Source organism: Tiliqua scincoides, chromosome 15, assembly GCF_035046505.1.
Source record: "Tiliqua scincoides isolate rTilSci1 chromosome 15, rTilSci1.hap2, whole genome shotgun sequence".
Taxonomy (NCBI): Eukaryota; Metazoa; Chordata; class Lepidosauria; order Squamata; family Scincidae; genus Tiliqua; species Tiliqua scincoides.
Genome location: NC_089835.1, coordinates 1,714,289 through 1,737,951, shown reverse-complemented (window position 1 = coordinate 1,737,951; position 23,663 = coordinate 1,714,289). Strand labels below are relative to the sequence as shown.

Sequence of the window (23,663 nt, the reverse complement as noted above, 5' to 3'; positions counted from 1 at the left end):
ATTGCTATAACCTTTTTGCAACAGAACCCATGGGATGAGGCCACTGGGCAACTGACCATAAACAGCCACTTCTACCCAGTCTGGTCCTTAATCCAACCAGCTTAGTATTGTCAGGCTCTGACAGGCAGCATCTCTCCAGGGTTCCCACAGGCCTTTTTCCCACCCTTACCTGGAGATGCTACCAAGAACAGAACCCGAGACTGCAGGGGCTATACCACTAAGCAGCACCTTGCCCCCCCCCCCCCCAAATCCGTACTCTCAACTATAAAGTGACCAGTCTTTCCAGGGGACATCCACTAAAACTGAGTGTTGGGCAGGTTAGGACAGAAAAAAGAAAATATTTCTTTACTCAGCGTGTGGTCGGTCTGTGGAACTCCTTGCCACAGGATGTGGTGCTGGCATCTAGCCTAGATGCCTTTAAAAGGGGATTGGACAAGTTTCTGAAGGAAAAATCCATTATGGGGTACAAGCCATGATGTGTATGCACAACCTCCTGATTTTAGAAATGGGTTATGTCAGAATGCCAGATGCAAGGGAGGGCACCAGGATGAGGTCTCTTGTTATCTGGTGTGCTCCCTGGGGCATTTGGTGGGCCGCTGTGAGATACAGGAAGCTGGACAAGATGGGCCTTGGGCCTGAGCCAGTGGGGCTGTTCTTATGTTCTTAACTACAATTCCCAGGAAGCCTTGCAGGTCTCTTGTTATCTGGTGTGCTCCCTGGGGCATTTGGTGGGCCGCTGTGAGATACAGGAAGCTGGACTAGATGGGCCTTGGGCCTGATCCAGTGGGGCTGTTCTTATGTTCTTAAACTACAATTCCCAGGAGGCCTTGCAGGTCTCTTGTTATCTGGTGTGCTCCCTGGGGCATTTGGTGGGCCGCTGTGAGATACAGGAAGCTAGACTAGATGGGCCTATGGCCTGATCCAGTGGTGCTGTTCTTATGTTCTTAATAGTGGGTTTTTCTAGTTTCTCTCCTAAGGACGCTCTTGGGCTAGGATTTCCCTCCACCCATGTCCCTTATGAGTCTGGACACTTCCCTCCTCCGCCCCACAAATCCCACAAGATCAAAACACGAGCTGTTGTTATTATTGAGAATATTTATACATATAGCACTTTCCAACAAAAAGGTTCAAAAAGCAGTTTACAGAGAAAATAAAAAAACATTCCCTGCCCTAAAAGGACAATCTAAAAAGATGCAAAAGAAACACCGGCAAACTGGAAAAGACCCTGAGCTGGGGTGGGAACAGCCAGTTACTCTCCCCCTGCACCACTTGAAAAGTGCCTCTTTGGCCAGGTAGCAGGGTGCCAGGATTCCAGAGCTCCAGAGAGATGCTGACGCCCACATGTGCACACTTGTGTCCAACTGGGGAGTGTTCTCTGGCAAGAGTTCTGTAGCTTCCTGGCTTGCAATATTTGCAGTCATTTCCAACATTTTGACAGCCCTTTTGGGTGTGACTGGACACTCCACACACGATCTCTTCCTGTGCTGACGCCAACTTCACAACAGCCCTGAGTGATCAGTAAGCATCGTGAGCAGGGTCGGCACCAGCTCTGGGGGTGGGAGCCTCGGACGTAAGCCCCACCTTTGAGAGTGTGCCCACATCAGTGCCACCTCCCTCCATCTGCCCAGATCCTGGGCAGGAGGCAGAGTTCTCCTTTGCACCACCACCCCATGAGACTGTGCGCTCGGCTTTACCCCCTATTGCCTGCTAAGTATCCCCGTGGCACTCACAGCAGTCTGTCTCCGACCAGGAGCTATTTCAAAACTCCCCAATGCCCCAGGCCCCAGTGCTGCTTCTGGGAAACTGGGAATTCTGAAATATCAAGGAGGAACTGCTGCCACCGTGGGCGATGGGGGGAGGCAGATCAGGTGGAGTGCCCTCCCCAGTTATTACCCCACATATTGCAGCTGAGGCTGGGAGGGAGCAGCTTGCCTCTCTGTGACTCCACAGCACAGGCACATCACACCAGGGACATCCTGAGCTGCAGCTCGGCCTCTTAGCGATGTGTGAATCTAAGCGAGGCAAGACAGGAGCCAGCTCAAGCAGGGTGAAGGTTTCACCACAGGCCCTCCTCCTCTTCTGAAGCAGGCACTTGGGGTGCAATTGCTATTCCTTTCATGGCAGTCCCCCGTCACCATTCATCACCGCGTCAGTCTCAGACCCCATGCTGGCAGCCGTTTCCGAAAAAGCACATAATTTCATGCAAATCCGGGGCTCTCACTTCCCCTCCTCCCTCCCCCTCCAGAAGCTCACACACAAAAAACTATTCTGGCACCAAGCAGGCGGTCAGGTGGCCCCAGCCTTAAAGCAGCTCCGTCCACACTCCAAAATGCAAAGGCACACAGAGCAGCCAAATGCCCAGGGCCCCAACTCAAGGCAGAGGAAGGAGCTGCTCTGCAGGGACTTCACTACCGAAGGCAGAGAGAAGGCACCCCAAAGCGCCTGCCCCTCCCACACTCTCTCTTCCACCAGCCGCCATCCAAAGGCAGCTCCACCCCTCCCTCAGGACCTAGGAGTGAAACTCTTACTTCCCGGCCTGGCAGGTTTCCGGCTGATACAGAAAGCGCACTCTGCACAGGTTCAGAGATGGTCTTTCATTTTCTAACCCTGGTATTCAGATCAGGTTGCACAAGGCTGAACCCAAACTCAGAACTATCTTCTCCGGGGAGGGATGGAGAAGGGGACACATCACTCCACATCACCCACAGCTATAGACCAGCAGTTCCCAACCTGAGACCGTGAACCACGGAGGCAAAAATTGGAATCATTGTGGACCACAGCCAACACCCCTGCCCCGCACCCTGAATGGCCGTGCACAGACTTCGCCCAGCACTCCATGGCCCGGCATCGTGCGGCGGCTAACTCAGTGGCCAGACAAACACGGAAGAGCTTACCGGCAGTTGCAGGACCATGCACCTCTTGCCTCCCTTGACAAGCCGACGAGGAAGCGTGCCCACAGGTTTTGCACTCTTGCAACTGCCAGCCAGATCTTCTGTGGTGCACTGATCAAGGCGCCATTTGCCTCCAGGCCTCCTAAGATCACGCTGCAGCTTGTGCAAGAGCTGGGTGGCCCTGGAAGTGATTGCGATTAGGCCAGAAGGACCAGTGTCACCATAAAGCCATGCTCTCAAGCTCCACTCTCCATCCTGTGCCATTTCCACACAGAGGAACAAGAAGTGTAAAAATAGCAAGGAAAGAGAGGGTGCCCGGGAACAGGAGGGCTGAGCTTGGTGCTTCACATACACAAGGACGTAAAGGGCTGGACCACAGTGGGGGTGGCGCCAGATCAGGCACGGGCAGAGACCTCAAGCCGCTTTTGCTGGCCTCAGGTGTGCTGCAGACAAGCCCAAGAGAAGGAGCCGTTCTGGCTCTCGACACACAGCCTGTGTTGACATGGCGTAGCAGGGTAGTGAAGACTACGGCTGGTTTTTGTTTGGTTTTTTGAGCTTTAAAAACCATGATTTTATTAACTCTGTCCCGCTGTGAGTTTTATCTGCTGCAGCTGATGCTTCTAACTGCTTTTAAGGTTTTTAAATTATTTCATTGCTGTAATTTGCCGTTTGATTATGCCTTGTTAAGCCGGCTTGAGTGTATGAATGCGTGAAGGTGGAGAATCGAGGCCGGCCCATTCACAAGGCCAGCTGCGGTGGACACCTCAAAGGGCAGGCTGTCAGGGGCGCACACCACCTGCTGCTCCTTCTCCCCACCCACACCCACACCAACGCCCTGGATGCGAAAGGAAGAGGGGAACGGTGCAGAAGAGGAAGTGCTGAGGAGAGAGGTGTGCTGGCGCGTCAGAGAGCAGAAGAAACACCAGCCCATTGCCCTCCTCTCCTCCACACTTCTTCCCCTCCTCCACTCTCCCCTCCCTTTCGAATCCAGGGAGTAGGAAAATGAGCAACTGAAGCTGATGCATCAACAGACAAGGGAGGCAGCCGGCCTCACTCGATGGGGAGGTCTTGGGCCAGTTCCAAGAACAATGGAACGTGGAAGTCTAGAGGTCTGCCAGGCAGATCCACCACGTAGTGGGCTCTCAGTTCCCTCATGATCCTTCACTCTGCTTTCACAAGATAGTGTGTGTGTACTGCAAATATGTCCACAGAAGTGATAGTCCACACTACTTGTAACCACAGATCTGCTTGCACATTCCTGTATTGGCTATTCGGGCTCTAAAAGGAGATGAGCAGGGCTGGTATTAGGGATTGGTATCATTGGACAGCTGCCCATAACCCTGGGGGGGGGGAACCACGGCTGACCCCAGAGACCACCTCTGTGCCCACAGCCTTTGCACAACAGCAACAAGAGTGAAGTTTTCAGCCAAGTTGCTCCATTGTCATCTTCTGTCTTCCCTTCCATAAGCACAGCAGTGGTTCTCAAACCTTTTAGCACCAGGACCCACTTTTTAGAATGACAATCCGCCGGGATCCACCAGAAGTGATGCCATTAACCTGTAAGTGATGTCATGGCTGGAAATGACACCATCGATTTAGGCTTCAAGCCTAAGTTGTCATCAGCCAAGGCCCCATTCCACAGTGCACTGATGCTGTTATTTTGCAGAGCTTGGAATGCAAACACTCCAACTCAGAATTCAAAGCAGAAGGCAGACTTGGATCCTTCTCCAACCACGCAGCCCTCCCCCCTTTCCAGCACCCCACCTATCCCCCCTGTTCAGGGCAAAGCACCAGGACTCTCCCACCAGGAGCCCGCACTGCCCAGCAGCTCTGCACCCTCTATTTTCAGCTCTGTATTTTCAATGGTTGGCAACCTTCGGTCTCAAAAGACTACGGTATAAGCCTACAGCACCCAGTATTCCCAGGTGGTCTCCCATCTAAGTACTAACCAGGCCGGACCCTGCTTAGCTTCCAAGATCAGATGAGATTGGGCATGTGCAGTGGCTGAGGTAGGTGATATGCAACCCACCTGAAAGTGGCTCATGACCAACCTAATTGGTCCTGACCCACAGTTTGAGAACTACTGCTCTAGATACTGCTGTTCCCTCTGGGAGGAAGCTCTCATTTCCAAGTGGGGGTTTATTTAGAGAAGGCAAAGCATCTCTTGATTAGAAAATTAACACGATTCTCCCCCATTCCGTCCACCAAGGCCAAAATTAGGTTGTTGGAGTCCCTGGGAAAAAGTTAGGCCTTTGGCCACCCCGATGGTGCAATGGATACTACCAGTGCCAACGGTACTGAGGGAACAAGGGTGAGACTAGCCATGCAGCTCCTCTGGCAGGCAGGGCCCTCAGTCAGTGCCTGACCTGGCTGGACCCTAACGCTACCCCCACTCTTCATGAATATTGCAGGTGCCCACCCAGGTAGGGCAGTTTGCAAAGGGCCCTCCTCAAACATGAAGCCAGCCTTAGATAAGAAAACCAAACTTTGGTCATTCTCATCAGCCTGGTCACCAGTAGGAGACTCTTCCTGCACAGAGGCGACCAGGCAGGGATCGAGGTACCCTCTTTCAACCCAGGCTTGCAAAAGTCAATGACTCACTTGGTGACCCTAAGCAAGCCATTTCCTCTCTGCCTCAGTCTTCCCTCTCTGCAAAGTGGGCATAATACCACCCATTTTGCCTTACAGCGCTATTGTAAGGGCAACTTCAAGCATTACAAATGGAAAGTGTGAATCCACCAGCTCTGAAAGAGAATTCCAGCATCTTTCCCATGATGGGAGATGCAGCAGGGTCAATTTCAGACAAGGCAGGGACAGGCATCCTTCCCTCCACCCCATCCAAAGCCATTTGGAGGATGTGGCCATGGTTACTCTGAATCAACTGACACAGCAGGGCGCGGTGATGCGCTTGGATTGCAGCACACTGCACAAAAGCATCGGCCCGGCAACCCATGGCCTTGTCCAAGAGGCAGATGCAGACGCAATGAGGGAGGCGCTCAGCTTGAGGGGTGGGAAGAGGAGCCTGCCCAGTTCTTGCCGGAAGTGTTAGGCTGCCTGTGTGCGCGAGTGGCCCAACCTTCCAGCCCCTGTCAAGCAGCATGGAGAAGCGAAGCCAGCACATTAGGATGCTGTTCTCTCCTCCCGTTGTCATGGAGACCACTCCAATGATCCCTCAGGCATGACGGCGGCAGCCATATTGTTCAGACTGCTGCAGTTCCCCCCCCCCCCAATTCTTCATTCCATTAAGAAAACAGAATCCTCTCTTTGGGGGGTCCTTATAAGTAGGACAAAATTAAGAAGGGGAAGGTTGGAGCCACAGGTCCATTGCGCATGAAAGAGAAGAGGGATCCAATGCACACTCTTTTCCCCTCAAGTATTATCATTTTCTCTCTTCCCCCCCTCCACACACCCTTCTGCTAATGCCTCACAACTCTCCCACAGCCCCTTCCCCACTCAATTTCAAGCCTCCCACCCCTACCACTGCTGCCTTAGGCACAGATGTTTGAGCAATGCCCTTCTGGCATGCATGCTCCCTCCCCTTGGTGCTAATGGAGTGGAACGGATGAATACTGAAGGGGATACTGAAAAGTCAGGTGATAGCTTACTCTAGCCCATCTCACCATCCTGTTCCTCCCCCCCCACCAAGGAATGGGAGGAGAGAGAAGCAAGACACAAACCCACCCGCCTCTCTCTTGGAGAGGCCGGAGTGAGCTGCATTGTACATACATGTTCACAGTGCATCAGCTGCAGGGCACTTCAGTGCACAAAGTATGCTTCAACGGGACAACACACACACACACAGAGCTGCCTTGCCTGCCTCCATACGTCAACCTTTGCCCATTTCCCTGACGACCCAGCTCGCTGCCTTGCACACCCACATCCCGACGCCTTTTTCCACAGCTTCATCCCCCACAGTTCCTTTCGGGTAACTCCCTATCCCTGTGCACACAAACCACCTGAAATAGCTTCACACAGGCATGCAGAACTAAAATGCACATGTTGCCCTCACAGATGACATGGCACTGACTGGGAGCAGCTCTGCTGGGTCCCAGACAAGGAGGTCTTTGCCGGCCTTCTTGGAGGCATAGCCAAGGGTTGAACTGGGCAGTGCTGGTGATAAGGGTGGGGATAAGGCTGTGCATGGCCGAGTCCAGGCCTGCTTCCTGATGTAATCATTTCCAACTCCATCAGAAGGGCCCCCGATATCTGGGTGCCCACATCTGTTGACTCCTGTCATCACACATGCCAGACAGCGGCTTCAACACCACTTAGCACCCTTCTGGGTTGTCTGACTGGGTTGGGCACTGTTTTAGATAGTTCCAGCCTAGTGAACAGATGACAGAAAATGGTTTGGCATCGATGGGGGATTCTCCAGTCCAAACCAGAAGCTAAATTCAGGCTATTGGGTGGGGGTGGGGGGGCACGACTGGGATGCCAAATGTAAAATGGTGGTTCAAGGGGGAAGAGCCAAGGATCTCTCACACCCAATCTGATAACCTGCAAATACTGGTGCAAACCTAAGGACTCTAACTAAAAACCTTAGAACTGGTTAGCAAATCCATGCACTCAGCAGCACTGAAAACTGCATGCAACTGTGCAAAGGCTCCACCATGCTGTGGCCAGAGTTCTGCCTCCACCCATCGCATCAGACTCTGCAGCACCTCCACCAACAGTCCCCGTTCACTGTCAGTGTTTCAAGATCTGGGACTGGGTAACATCTCCTTACTTCCTGGACAAAGCTCTCTCTGCCACCACCTGACTTAGGGGCCAGCTCTTATTTCTTTCCAAATTGATTTTAATGTTTACGATGTCATTTTGAGTTCATTTGGGCTCTTTTATTCCCCCCCAAACCATTGTTAAGTGTTTTATTTTTAGATGGCGGGACCCCAGGGGACGGGGCTGCTAACGTACAGGAAAAAAAAAACTGCTGTATTCCATTCTGAGCTCATAGGATAGAGCGGGCTATACATGCAACAAATGAATCAAGCAATTAGCCAGTCCACCTGCCCACCTGCAGAACAGGTTACTGGCATCTGTGCATGGCCAGAATGGCTGGCTTGGTTTACCAGTCTGTTTGTCGTCACCCCCAATTTCCCTTCTTCTCCAAATCCTCCAGTATATGCAGAGGGCTTGGGAGAGAGGTGGGGGTCTTTCTTCTCTTGTTTACGCTAGGCTTTGGAGATGTTAAGAAATAGTGGGAGCCTCTCCCACTGCTCAGAAGGGACTCCTGCTGTTTACTCTCAGCTATGGCACAGGAACCACAACCTGAGAACACAAAAAAGCCGAGATCTGCATGGCTCTGCATGATCTGCTGGCCAAGGATCAAAGGATATGTCAGAAATCAGATCTGCAGATGCCCCAAGTTGCAGACTGGGGAGGCCCACAAGGCAGCTGGTGGTCAAAAATGCGGCCCACATATGGAAATTTTGAGAAACTCTGTTCTAAGCAAACCTCCCCCCCCCACAAACCACTGTGGCAAGCCCCCCACCCCCACCCCAGCAGCTTCACAGAACCAAATAACTAATGTAGCTGATGGCGACATGCCAGGCACAGGGTGGCCACGATAACACGCCATGCCTTATCTGAGCATGTTGGCTTAATGGCAGAGCCCTTAATCAGGACGTAGAGGCTCCTCAGGTGATTAATAATAGGAGTTGCAGTGGACACATATAAATCACTGCCCAGGCAGATTTGCAAAGTGCTTGCCCATTGGCTACAGGTTGGCCTCTATCTGCACACAGCTGACCCACTGGCCAGGAGGCATGGAGAAAAATGCTTAATTTGCACACTGGCATTTCAAAGGGCTTCAGTCAAGGCTGTGGCTACGGAAGGGAGAGGAGCTTGTGTGGAGTGGAGGTAGGGAAGGGGCTTATGCACCAGAGCCAACATCAAGCCCTCATGCTCCAGAGTGACCCATCATGGTCCTAAAGAAGCCAGTGCTCCCTTCTCAAATCACTAAGGGGCATCAGCACCCCTGTAGTGTCCACAAATACAATCTGGGGAAAGTGGCAACACCATAACACCAGTGACTGCAAGACACCCTGACCTGCTGCCCAAACTAATTTGGAACAGGAGCCACCCAATTGCTCCCTGTTCATAAACAGTAGCTCATGTTAGTCAGGAAAATGCAATGAGAAAATGAGACTGCACTCTCTGATTTCCAGGGCTTGGTTCCTCCCCTCCTGTTGTCCTCGCAACAACCCTGTAGGATAGACGAGGCTGAGAGAGAATGACTAGATCACCCAGGAAACGGTGTCTGAGCAGGGATTTGAACCTGGATCTTCCTGATTTAAGTCCAACTCCCAAACCACTACACTGTCCTGGTTTCCCTGCCCTGCTAAAGATGCTTCCAGGGTTTCATGCTGGGACCCATTTCATGCAAAGCAAGGAGCCATGGCTGTTCCTGATGAAGCCACTATTTACTGAGGGCCCAATCCTATCCAATTTTCCAGTGCTGGTGCAGCTGTGCCAATGGGGTGTGCACTGCATCCTGTGTGGGGGGGGCAGTAATGGAGGCCTCCTCAAGGTCAGGGAATGTTTGTTTCCTTACCTTGGGGCTGCACTGTGACTGCACCAGTGCTGGAAAGTTGGATAGGATTGGGCCCTGAGTCAGGTTACTGGACCACCTAGCCCAGTATTGTCACACACTGATTGGCAGCAGGGGGCTTAAGCTTCCAGGCTTAAGCTGTACGTGGAGAAACTATCAAAGGTTGCAACTAGGGCTTTTTCCAAACAAAGCAGATCTTCTAACGCAGTGGTTCTCACACATTTTGCACTGGGACCCACTTTTTAGAATGAGAATATTAAAAATAAAATATTGAAATGAATGGGGACCCACCTGAAATTGGCTCATGACCCACCTAGTGGGTCCTGACCCACAGTTTGAGAAACACTGCTCTAGCATATGGTCTTTTGTTCATTACTTAAGACCATTTGGATTTTCCATCTCCAGCACCAAAATGAATCCATTGCCCACATTCCCAAAAACTGACAGAGCACCAAAATATCATCCCTGCAAACTCCAGGCAGCCTTAAAGTACACCCAGTACCCTCAGCCATTCAGTCCAGGAGAGCCCCTCTCTTCCTTGCAGCTTCCCAGAGTGGTGGGCTGGAATAATCAGGTGGGGTTTTTCTTACATTCCTAAAGCACAGTTCCTTTCAAATGACACACTGCCCCAGGTAGCCAGTTCCCCTGCAAAATGGGAACCTAGCCTCCCTGGTAAGGGAGCAAATCCCAGTGGAGATGGGGAGGCGAAATTTCCATCAGAATCATGCTCAGGCTTTCATTTGACGCTCCAAGCCTTGTGCCTGCCCACCAGGGCTTCAAGGGAATGGATAAGAATACCTATATTATTAATAATTAATAAAATAATAAAAAATAAAAAATAAATTAATAAAATAAAATATGAAAGCACTCCCATACATGTCTGGCACATGGCAGCTGCCAAACCTTTGCTAGAGACCCCTAGGTGCATAAAAGACAGAGACCCCTACGCGCATAGATGCGCTTACATGTCCATGGGGCAGTAAGCAATGCCTCTCACCATCACACACCAGGGTCCCACAACCTCCATTGCTTGCAGAGGACACACCCATGGTGGGAGGTTAGAATTTGCACCCAGGCCTGGGCAGCTCCATCCACCCTGCCCGCACACGGGCCACGCACACTTTGCAAAGGGCCTCTGTTTCAGACAAAGAGACAGACCAAAATCCAGCCAAGCTACTTTGGTGAGGTGGGGTGGCATGAGGCCAACTCCTTCAGTTGGGGGGGGAGACAGTGAGGCTGGGCAACTGGACAAGTCCTATCTGCCTCAAACTGACCCCCCCCCCCCACACACACATCCCACCTCATCCACTTCTACTTTCCTCTTTGTTTTCGGCCTAGGAAGACATACCGACATCAAGAGCAAGTCAAAGTCATAGGAACAAGGCACCAAATCTTATCTCGCCTGCACAGACACTGCCTGTTCTCCCCCCCCCCCACCTCACTATGCAGGAGTGCTGGAAGGCACGGGGCCAGAGAAAGACACACACACACACACATACCACACCAACAAGGTGCACCATCACCAGAAACGCTCATCAGCAACCACGCACACGGACAAGCGCACACAGTGCATCCAATTTTGTAGGCAATGCACCGAAGAAGGGGAGTGTGCTGGAGGACACCCTCGAAGCAGCAGCGTGGCTGTGAGGTTCTGGAACACATCTGGGGGTCTTGAGCATTGCTGGAGCAAGAGGCCTGTGCTCACAATGGAGACAGCCTCTGCACTGAATGCCTTTTTCCAGGCACGTGTTGCATTGGCTAGTTGCAGTTAGCTCAGTGGTGGAGGGTGAGCACCCAGTGGCATTTATTTCTTGTTCCACATGCCCTGGAATTAAGCTAGGGTGAGCCCTGACTCTAGTTCAGCTGGAATGGGGGGGAGGGGGAGAAAAAGTGACTGGTTTCACTTCAGATTCAACAGGTCTCTGCACCAGAATCTGTTTTCCAATCCTTTAGAGCAGGGGTGCCCAAAGCCCGGCCCTGGGGCCACTTGCGGCCCTCAAGACCTCTCTATGTGGCCCTCAGGGAGTCCATGGTCTCCAATGAGCCTCTGGCCCTCCAGAGATTTGTTGGAGCCCACACTGGCCCGACGCAACTGCTCTCAGCGTGAGGGCAACTGTTTGGCCTCTCGTGTGAGCTGTGGGATGAGAGCTCCCTCCACTGCTTGCTGTTTCACGTCTGTGATGCAGTAGCAGCAGCAAAGGAAAGGCCAGCCTTGCTTTGTGCCAGGCCTTTTATAGGCCTTGAGCTATTGCAAGACCTTCATTCATTCATATAAGTTCATCTTTAATATATTCATTTATGTAAATTTATTCAAATTTGAAATGTAAATTAATTCGGCCCCCAACACCGTGTCAGAGAGATGATGTGGCCCTCCTGCCTAAAACTTTGGACACCCCTGCTTTAGAGTGTGGGATAAAAAAGGAGGATGACTCAAGAATAAGGGGTGGGGGGCTCAGGTCACTGGTGGGGCATATGCTGTGTATGCAGGAAGTCCCAGGTTCAATCCCCAGGTAAGGCAGGGAAAAATTCCTGTCCGAAACCGTGGAGAACCACTGCCAGTCAGCGCTAGATGGATTGAGCATCTATCTAACCCCTGCTAATTGGGTAAGAGGCACTTTTTCAAGTGGGTGCTCCTTTTTTAGCAGGGGGAGAGTAACTGGCCCACCTCACCCCAGCACTGTCTGTTCTAGTGGCTGTCTGCTGGTATTCCTTTGCATCTTTTTAGATTGTGAGCCCTTTTGGGACAGGGAGCCATTTAGTTATTTGATTTTTCTCTGTAAACCGCTTTGTGAACTTTTAGTTGAAAAGTGGTATATAAATACTGTTAATAATAATAATAATAATCAGCAGAAGGCAGTTGGTTTTGTGCACGTACATGTACAATCGTGAGTGTTTCTGAGCATGCACAGAGTGCATTAGTCATCCCAGTCCATTCCTCCACACCTGGATTAAGGCACACAGCTTCCCAGGGAGAGGCCACAAACTTCAAGCAAAGACAGCCCAGGATGTTCACAACCAGCCATGGTTGGTGGGAGGGAGCTCTGGAAATCCCTTGTGTGTCGTCCCCTCCCTCGCCTTGTGCCAAGCCTTTCGTTAAAAAATGGCTCTGTCTGAAGGAACAAGGTAGACAGCAGGTTTCCTGTGAGAGGAGTCAAGATGCCACCAACAAGACAACAGAGAAAGGAGTGTCTGGGCGATAAGAGCCGGGTGATGGAGTGCGAGACGCTGCCGTCTGCCGGTTTAATCTCAGGTCCCCTGCTCCAGGCGGTACAGAGGGTCATTTCTCTTGGAGATGAATGCTGGGCTCCAGCAGTGACAGTCTCCACTCAGGGACGCTGGAGGTGTAGAGTTAACAGGAGACGCCGTAAGATAGCCCTCCAGGACACTCTCGCCTGACCACTAAGCCCCAGGCCTTTTCCAAAGCCAGGGAGAGGAAAAACCCAGGACTCCCAGTTCACAAGCTGAACCCCACCATAGCCCACAGAGCATCTGAAGGCCCCAGGTTCAGTCCCTGGCGTCTCCAGGGAAGTCCCCTTTCTGAAACCCTGCAGAGCTGCTGCCAGTCAGTGCTTGAAAATGCTAAGCTAGATGACTGAGGGCCAGATTCAGCAGAAGGGAGCATCTTCTAGTCCAGCATTTCTCAAACTGTGGGTCAGGCCCCACTAGGTGGGTCATGAGCCAATTTCAGGTGGGTTGTATAGCACCTAGCTCAGCCGCCCTTCCAAATACAGAGCTGAAAATACAGGGTGCAGAGCTGCTGGCAGGGTGGGCTTCCGGTGGGAGAGAGACCTGGTGCTTTGCCCCCTGAATGGGGGGGAGAAGGTGGGGCTCTGGAAAGGGGAGAGGGCTCTGTGGTTGCAGAAGGATCCAAGTCTGGGTTTTGAAATCTGATCCATGCTAAATAATAGCACGAGCACACTGAGATGGGACCTATGGCTAATGGCGGCTTAAGTTTGAAGCCTAAATTGATGGTGTCACTTCTGGCCACGACATCACTTCCAGTTAAAGACATCACTTCTGGTGGGTCCCCACAGATTGTCATTCTAAAAAGAGGGTCCCGATGGTTAAAAGTTTGAGAACCACTGCTCTAGTTATAAGGATATGTGAGAACCATCCGTTTATGTAGAGGAGTGAGCTGTAGCTCCATAGCAGAGCATCAGCCTCACATTCAGGTTCAATTCCCCAGTCAGGGCTGAGAAAGACCTCCATTCTGAAACCACAGACAACGGCTGCCAGTCAGCATCTAGACCAGCCATTTTCAACCACTGTGCCGTGGCACACTGGTGTGTGGTCCCCAGGTGTGCTGCAGGAATTTGGGAGAGGGTCATTTATCAATAGGACCATTGAGGGATGTCAGCCCTCATTGTCAGCATAGTGTGCCTTGTCAATTGTCAAAAATCTGATGGTGTGCCTTGACCATTTAGTGCCTTGACAGTGTACTGTGAGATGAAAAAGGCTGAAAATCACTGATCTAGACAATACTGAACTTGACTGACTACAGGCAAGACTCAGGATGGCAGCTTCATAAATGTTCTCATGTGATACTCTGAGACGGGGCAATGAGGCAATCTCCCGTTTTTTTATGGCAGGGTGGAGAAGTCATCCAGGACTCTGCCATGTCCATTTTAGAGTGGCCAGGGGTCCACTCTCCAAGGAAAATCACTCAGGGAGAGGCGCTGGCCAGCCTGCAAACAGCATGTAAGGTCCAAAGAATCTGGGAGATTGTAATTCAATGAAGGGATTTTGGCTCTTGGCATCACAAAAGTGATACTTCCTAGTAGTCTTTGACTGGGAGCTTGGAGTGGACCGTATGATAATTGGTTTATAAACATGTTTTAATAGCAACATTTTAAAAGGGTTGGGGGACACACAGAAATTATATGGCTCTTCCCTTGATCATTCATTGCTTCTTGGCCAAAACAAGACATGCTCAGAGGCACATGGGTAGTTGAGGGCACCTCTCTTTCAAGGCCTGCCTTGCTGTTTGTGGGAGAACCGTCATGCTGTTGATCGGTGAGAGCCTGCCCAAATGTGGGCATTCCACTAAAAAGATAGAAGCCCTTGCAGCTGCTGGAATTCTAGGCAGTCCAGATGAACTGCTATCTTCCACTCCTTGCCAGCGACTTCTCCACGGACCCTTTCCAGCTCTTGGCAGGGTTGCCTAAGCATGTGTCAGATTTGATGTCTGCCAGCTCAGCTTGTTAGGGGGTAATTTAGCTCAAGCGGCAAAAGCATCGTACCGAGTGGATTGCATTTTGATGTGGGCTGCGACTTGGACTTTTTTCCCGAGTGTTTCTGTGGCTGGAGCAGAGAGGAGGTGGAAGAGATTTGGCGGCTGTGGTCCAGGGAAGCGCCCAAAAAGCAAGCACAGCTTCTCAGAAGCCAAAGCGGAGGCAGGAACACTGTTCAGATCTATCCACCGGATGCCGCACATGGTGAGCTTCCCCACAAAAGGAAGGCAACTCAAGGGCAGTTGTGCAGAGAGATGCACCAAATATCTTCAGTGACTCTTTCCACAAATATCCTTCCACAGGAATCAGCCCAAAACCATCCTCTTGCAGGGAATGGCTCGCAATAGCCTCACCAACAGGGGAGGAAGGAAGGAGATTGAATACGATGAGCTGTTCCTTCCTTGTATCGATATTTCAAGGTCTGCAGTTCCAGTGTGGTCCTTCTGCAGGGTCCTGGCACTTTTGCTAGGACAATCTGACCAAAGGCAACCAAAATGATCCAGGAGCATCTTTCTCCCAAGGAACAATGTTTGAGGCTTTTAAGCTAGGGGAAAAAGCCAGTGGGGAGGGGATAAGTGAAGCTCATAAAACAATGCTAGGTGTGGAAAAAAGTGGAGGGAGGGAAGCTTTTCTTCCCCTCTCACAACATTGGAATCAAGAATCATCCAGTTGAACTAATTGGCAAGATATTCAGGGCAGACCAGAGAGAGAGAGAGAGAGAGAGAGAGAGAGAGAGAGAGAGAGAGAGAGAGAGATCTTCTCAGAGAGAAAGAAAGCACAACTAGAGAGAGAAAGCACAACTAGTCAATGGAATTCACTGCCACAAGATGCAGTGAAGGCTAGTCACTTAGAGGATGAGTGGGCAAACTCTGGCCCACGGGCCATTTGGGGACCTTGAAGACTCCCAATTCAGCCTGATGGGTGCCCCTAGTCTCCAATGACTATCTCCTATCTGGTGTGCTCCCTGGGGCATTTGGTGGGCTGCTGTGAGATACAGGAGGCTGGACTAGATGGGCCTATGGCCTGACCCAGTGGGGCTGTTCTTATGTTCTTAATGAGCCTCTGGTCCATCGGAGACTGCTGGAGCCCATGCTGACCCATGATTGTCAGTCACAATAGCCAGACGTGAGCTGCAGGCTCAAGTTAGAGCAAGGCCTTTTATAGTCTGCATGTGTTTTCTCCTTTTCTCTGGGCATTATTTTAACATCCCTCCCATTGCCTCTGAACAACTTCTGCCTCCATGGGTTTTTAGCTTGGTTTGTGTTTTCACTGTGCAAGGGGTGTGTGGCAAACAGTTCATAGTTCTCATGTGGTTCTACAGGCCTGTATTATAGTTCTCATGTGCATTATAAATAAGCTCAGTAAAATTCTTTCTTTCATATAAGTTCTGCTTCAAATGTATTCATTTATGCAAATTTGTGTACATTTATTCAAATTTGAAATGTAAATTAATTCTTTTTTTCCCAGCCCCCAAAGTAGTGTTAGAGAGACAATGTGGCCCTCCTGCCAAAATGTTTGCCCACCTCTCTTAGAGGGCTAGAAAATGGGCCAGGCCAACTTCACAAAGGAAGAGGGGTCTATCACAGGCCACTAGCCATTAAGACTTTGTGAAGCCTCCAGCTACAGCGGCAGTCTCCCCCTGAATACTGGTTGCAGGAGCCAGGAGGAGCCATTGCTTCCCCTCCCACTTATGGGCTTCCCAGAAGCACTGATTTGGCCACTGTAAGAAACAAGGGTGTGCCTTTGTTCAGTGCTCCCTTGATCCCAGCGGAGCTCTTCTTACATCCTCATGAAGGTCTGAGGCTCCAGCTTCCACTGCTCCGTTTCTGCCACACAAGAACAGAAAAATTCGACATTCTGTTTTACCAGTCTCTTGTGTGCCATTAAGTGCATGACCAGAAATGTGCAGCTCTATTCCTCCATTGGTGCCTTCAGCAAAGTTCATGAAAACACTTGGCCAAGTGCTTTCACAAGGCCCTTCATAGAAAGGGAAATGCTGCTGATCGCGGTCATCTTTTTTTTACCCAGAATGCAACACATCTGCCTCACTACTGCAACCTCAGAGGTCGGTCATGGGTCCTTCTGTGTCTGACCAGTGCCCAAACTATCCAGCCCCTATATTGTTGGCAACCTTCAGTCTCGAAAGACTATGGTAGTGCGCTCTGGATGGTGGTTCTGGCACAGCGTCTAGTGTGGCTGAAAAGGCCGATTCGGGAGTGACAATCCCTTCCACACCGGGAGCAAGTGCAGTCTGTCCCTGGTCTGTCTCCCTGGCTATGGGCCTTCCTTCTTTGCCTCATTGCCTCAATCTGTTGGCCAAGTGTCTCTTCAAACTGGGAAAGGCCATGCTGCACAGCCTGCCTCCAAGCGGGCCGCTCAGAGGCCAGGGTTTCCCACCTGTTGAGGTCCACTCCTAAGGCCTTCAGATCCCTATTAACTGTACACTAAAGTTGGCAACTGTGCAGAAGTGCCCCTCCCACACCTGATACACGGTCGAATGTTACGATAACTGCTCCCAAATAGGTGAATATTGACATTCCACTGGGAATTTTCAACTTTTTGAAAGGATGAAAGGGCACATCCAAAGAAATCTTACTTCTCTAATGAAATCTGAAACATAACCATGCACAGGACATGACCAAAAGTCACCTTCACTCCCATCACTAGCTGTGTGAAGAACAGCATATTCCATGCCAAGGGGTAAATGTCAAAAAACAAGCGTGGTGACACAGCAGTCATTTTTGGCATTTACAGAGGGTTCTCCTTATCTGCGGGTTCAGAACCCACAGATTTGACCCACCCACCGTGAATTTCCAAACCCATGCCTGGAGGACCCATAGAGGACTTTCCAGATCAGGAGGCTTCTGAGGCCCGGGGAGGCCACATGCAGCCCCTTTGGGGTGTTCTATCTCCCAGAACTGTGGGAAAGGCACTTCTGGTTTTCACAAAAGTGCCTTTCCGATATCTCAGGATGTGACCGAAAGGTGCTCCTGGTTGCATCCAGATGTTCTATTGGACTCCACTAACAGATTCCATTATTCGCAAGTTTCACTATCCGCAGAGGGAATGGATCCCCCATGGATACAGATTCTGTACTGTATTGGTACATCTTAAGAGTCACCAATAAATGACCTCACCTTCATTCTCCCTCCTTTACTGGGAGATGCTGACACTACTTCTGGACAATTACAGGGGAACACATAAAATGATTGTTCTTCTAGGCAGACGCATGGCTGTCTCCACCATGGCAATGTGGCTACAAGACGACATGCATTTATTCCGACAAATGACTGCCAGACATTGTCCAAAAGGAAATAATTGAGGGACAAGGAGGTTGTTGCATTTACTCATGAGTAAAATCCACTGGTGGGGCAGTGCATCAGCCTGCTGCTTGAGACACCATTCTGGACACTCATGTGCACCTTAGTGCATGTGCTTGTGGACTGGCACGCCAGCCTGTCCTCCAAAACACCAAGCTGGGGTGCTTTTGTTCAGGAATAGCTGAGCCTGCTGCACATGCCTGCTTGGGCTGACTCACTTGCTCACAGGGGTATTCCCACACACAACAAGGCTGCAATTGACGGCACACATAGCCAAAGACACCCAATTAACATAGTAACACCTTCCAGAGAGGTAGATGTGCAAGTCTGCAGCAGAAAACCGCAAGAGTCCTGTTGCACCTTAAAAGCAAACACATTTCCAAAGCTTGGCAAGAGGACATTTGTGTGTCTGTCCTTCGGTGGGGACCCTGACAATTTCTTTTCCTGAGTCAGACCCTTGGTCTGTCTAGCTCTAGCTCAAGCTAGATGCTAGCCCGGCAGCATCTCAAATGCTAGCCTGGCAGCATTTGTCCAGGGTTTCAGACAAGGGTCTTTCTCTGCCCTACTTGGAAAAGCTGCCAGGGAGTGAACCTGGGGCATTCTAAGTGCAAGGCAGGGGCTCTGCCACAGGCCTATGGCCTATACTATAGGCATTTCTACAGTGTTTCTCAAACTGTGGGTCAGGACCCACTAGGTGGGTTGTGAGCCAGTTTCACCGTAGCACCGAGCTCAGCCACCACTGAAAACACAGAGCTGAAAACACAAGGTGCAGGACTGCTGGGCACGGCGGGTTCCTGGTGGGAGAGAGAGATGGTGCTCTGACCTGATCAGGAGGGAAGGTGGGCACTAGAAGTGGGAGGGCTATGTGGGTGGATAAGGATCCAAGCCTGCCTTCTGCTTTGAATTCCAAGCTGGAATGTTTGAATTCTGGGCTATAGAAAATAGCAGAACAAATGCCCAGGGCTTTTGGTTGATCACAGCTTAGGCTTGACGCCTGAATGGATGATGCCACTTCCAGGCTAATGACCTCACTTCCAGTGGGTCTCAACAAATTGTCAGGCAAAAAAGTGGGTCCCAGTGCTAAAACATTTGAGAATCACTGGCCTAGAGCATCCTCCAAAGTGGCAAAGGCACCTCCACAAGAGCCCCAAATCAGAGAATTTAGCACTCACACAGCCCAGCACTTCCTGATGCCTGCAGCAGTTTGCTTCTCGGACACTTGCTAGTTTAGCACCATAGGAAAGCTCAGAGCTTCCCCATTTGAGTTCCCTAAGTCGTCTTGGGCAGGCTGTCCCACCTCAGTATTCAGGGGAGGGCCGTGGCCCTGTGGTACAGCCCCTGCTTTGCATGCAGAAAAGTTTAATCCCAGTCAGTCTTCAAGGATGCTGAGACAGATGAATCAGGGGGTAGTTTTGGTTTCAGACTCTTTTCTTTGTTTCTGTCCTGCTATCGAAAATCAGCTCCAGCAGGGCCAGTACCAGGTTGCAGTACTTTGCTCCTGAAGCAAAGATGAGCCCCAGGTCCATCTACGTCTCTGGATCCTGAGGCTTCTGGGGATGGTCAGTTGACTGTGTGGGTCAGGGCATTAGCCTGCCAAAGTCCAGTGTCAATCCCAGGCCCAGGGCAATCTCCAGCACAGGGCAGGACCAGGCACACACAACATACAGTGCTGGGTTGTGGGCATTCTTTCCCACTTCAAAAACACAAAAGGGGGGCAGGAGAAGAGAGAGAGGGATGGATTTCCAGCTGCAACCAGGAACGGGTATCTGTGCTTGCCGAACGCAGGTTGCTTTGACTAATTGTCTCCTACACAAACACATACTGAATCATGTCTGCGCACCAACACCTACTTTCTGCTGGTCAATGCCTAGAGAAGGCAGAATGGAAGCAGGTAGGAAGCAGAATGCCCAGGGATTGCAACTCAGTCAAAATAGAGGGCACAAGACAGCTTGGGGAACCAGGCAACACATAACATAACAAATAACTTATTTGTTATTGGGGAGGCTGCCCAAGACACTCAGGGAGGCAAAGTAGCTGTTCAAGCAGGTGGTGATGTGAGCGAGTGACCATGGCAGATACACACATACACACCAGAAGCAGCAGCAATTGACCTGGTACCAGTAAGTGCTGGGATTGGTCCGCTGAAGTCCGCTGGTGGTGCCAGCCAGAATAAAAATGCCAACTGCAAACCTTGTTCCTGGAGAGCAGAGGCTTGTAAAAAGCATTAGCACTACTGACCCATCTGGAAGGAGGGTGGAGGACATCACCTCAGAGGGTGAATTGGTAGGAGGTACACGCCACCTGTCCACCTGTGCCACCCCTTCTCCTCAGAGTCTGAAAGGAAAAGGAGAATGGGACAGAAGGGGAGATGTGGAGGATAGGAGAGTAGTGGGCTAGAGTGTCAAAATGCAAGATGAATCGGACTAGTGGGAAAATGTGGAGGAGACACTCTAGCCCACCACTCTCTTCTCCACACTTCCTCTTCCATCCCTCTCTTCCTGTTCAAATTCAAGGAGTGGGAGGAAGACGAGGAGTGGCAGAGTAGGCAGTGAGCTCACTGCTGTGTAAAGGGGGTGGCATTTAATTTCATTTTGGGAGAGCTTGGAGCAGCAGCACTCCCTTTGACCATGCCATGTCTACACTACTCATTAAAACCTGTTCCCCCCATCACTGTCACACCCACAAAACCAAACAACTCTGAGAATTATGTCTCTGCAAATGGAATTAAAGATTCACTGAGGAGTTTTTTTATTTCTGCACACAAAATAAGAGCAGCCTCTGTCAGATCATGTCAAAGGCTCATCTAACCTAGCCTTGCCTCCCACAGCGGCCCACCATTAAGGCCACTCTTGGAAGCCCACAAGCCAGAGAGAAAGGCATCCTTTTCGCCCACCATTGCGGCTTGTACTTAGAGATGAACTCACCAGCGTAGAGCCATCATGATCAGCAGTTATTGATAGACCATGAATTTCTTCTGTCCCCTTTTCAAGGCGTCCAAGCTAGAGGCCATCATCACATCTTGTGGCAGGGAATTCCACAGGCTAATGATGCACTGTGTGAAGTGACCCGCCCTTTTGTCTGCTCCCCCCTCCCCGGTTTCACTGGATCAGGCCTCATTCTAGTATTCTGAGAGAGGGAGGAAAAAAGACTCCCTCAAAAAAGACTTCAAAAGGTTGAAATTATAAATTTCAATCCATGTCTCCCCCTAAGCCTTTCCTAGGAAAGAGCTCCAGCGCTCTGGTAATTTTGGCTGCCTTCTTCCATGCCTTTTTCAGCTCTACAGTGTCCCCACCTGAAGTGTGACAACCACACACACACACACACACACACACACACACACACACACACACAGGAGCCACAAGAGCCTCTGCATTCCCTCTCAGCACTCTGCATGAGAAGGGGGAACTGGATGAATGCTTGTTGTGGAGGAACAGACATGGGGGCCTGAAAATCTACATAGACACCCGTTTTCCTTCCAGGACCATTCCTCATGGATCACCAAACACAGCTTATTATTTTTCACACCCACCGTCATAACTACAGCCAGGATGGTTCTGGTGTTAGACCTGGAAGGTCCTTGGTGAAGTCCCTGCTCAGCTATGAAGCTTCCTGGGCGACCTCGAGTCAGATGAGCTCTCTCAGCCTTGCCTACCTCACAGGGTTGCCGTGAGGACCAAAGAGGGGGAAGGATTTAATTTTTCAAGGAAGGGCAGCATAAAAAGGTGAAAAATAAATATGGCACAACACTCTCCTCCACCCAAAGTCTCTCTGTTCCCCCTTTTGCCCCCCATAAATGGCTATGGCAGTGAGGCACACCTGCTTGCAAGCCCAGGGGAATGGGGGCTGTCAAGCCTGAAGCACAGTGGGAACTGGTGAAGATCTGTGGAGGTCAAGAGCACAGCAAGTGCAAAAGGCAGCTCCTCCCTCAGGAGGCTCCCCACCCCATTGCCCAACGTTTTGTGCAACTCCTAGAGCACAGTTGCCACCAATCAAACATTACATAGTAACAGACGTACATCAACTGCTTACCCGCCCTCTGGAGACAAAGGCACCACAACAAACTTTCCGATCAGAATCTTTCCGTAATGCACACATGCGCAGGCAGTGCTGGCCTAGACAGACATTGCCACACCTAAGGTGACACATGTAAGCACCCAACCAGCTCCAGGCTTGCTTGTTCTAAATGGCAAGCAGAGCTGGAGAGATGGGAAACTGGAAAGGGCACCCCTCTGGGATGTCTTGCCTACAGCAATGGTTTCATGGTATGGCCAGACCTTACACACACACACCAGCTCCCCAAGGTCACCGCAGCAAGTCTAGGGAGCTGAAGCTCCAGGTTCCCGCCCACCAAAGAAACACCATTCACATAGCACCAGATTAAGTGGAGCAGGGAGGCAGGAACCCCACAAATCCCATTTTGCAAGGGAATAGGCTGAGCATCTACAAGTCCTTTTCTCCCCAGCAGGGTCAGTCTAAGACTTCTCAGGAACTGAAGTGGTGCACCAAATGCTGCCTGTCCCTTGTGTGGCAAGTGCACCAGCTGCTGCTGCTGTCAAGGTGCTGCTGCATCCTATGGTGCCCGGAATTTCGAAAGGAAGAGAAAGAAGCTCCAGCCCACCCACTCTCCGTCACACTTCCTCTTCCTCCTGAATCGTCCAGTCCACCATTCCCTTCTCCTCTACACTCTCTCTTCTGCTCCACTCCTCTCTTCCTTTTGAGCCCAGGGACCACAAGGAGGAAGAGCAGCAGCAGCAGCAGAGCCAAGTGGGCAGACAGAGGTAGATGCCCCTCACCCATCTGCCACCTGAGGCACCCACCTCAGCTGACCTCATGGATGAGGCAAGCATTTCCCCAGAGACGGAAGTAAAAAGGAGGATTTGCTCCAGGGCACTGAGTTATCTTTAGCAGGAGGGGAGGGAAGAGAGTTTCTGCGCTTAGGAAGGAAGCCCACTCCCAGCTTCTGGGTTCTGGTGTATCCTTGCCCCCTTTATCCCAAAGCAAGTGGCAGACAGCACTTCCCAAAGTTACCAACCCTGTTTCAACCATAGGGACAAGACTGCAAACTCCTGTAATCCAAGCTAAGTTCTATGCAGTGCAATCCTATCTTGCGCTGCAACAGGCAGGCCAGGAGGCCTGCGCTGTATCCAGCGCAAGATTGGGGCCAGAAGTGGCTGAGCCAGAGCCACTTCCCCTTACTTTTCCCCTGGGTAAGCCACCACAGCCTCAGTGGGTCTTCTCAGACCTGCGCCACCTCAAGAGGAGATGCATATCCAAGGAGAATGGAGTGACTTGGAGCTGCTCTGCGCTGCTCAGGGAACGTGGTTGCAATCCGGTATAACTGCTGGGTCCCAGCCCCACCTCCCACTCCCTGCCGGCCCGCCCCCTCAAATACCCTCCACCTGCCCTTCCCCCACCCCGGAATGCCTCCTTCCCAGACCCCTGCATGGGCCGAGCTCAGCCATTGCAACTTTCCCTCCCCAGGTCAGCAGGAAGGTTGAATGCAACCTCCGTGGGCCAGCATGCATCCCTGTGCCAGCCTAGCCAACACACCAGGAGGTACAAACATGCTTTATGGCATGTTGCGACCCTCCTCCAGCACACCAGGAGGTACAAACACGCTTTACGGCATGTTGCGACCATCCTGGGCTGGTGCAAGGGACTTGCACCGACCAAA

The 23,663-nt window shown here is 51.1% G+C and overlaps 1 protein-coding gene across 1 annotated transcript in view; it reads right to left on the bottom strand.

Annotated features, from left to right (window-relative positions):
• The window catches only part of NRXN2 (neurexin 2), a 300,535-nt gene that overhangs the window by 256,627 nt on the left and 20,245 nt on the right, over window positions 1-23,663 (bottom strand). The window lies entirely within an intron of this gene.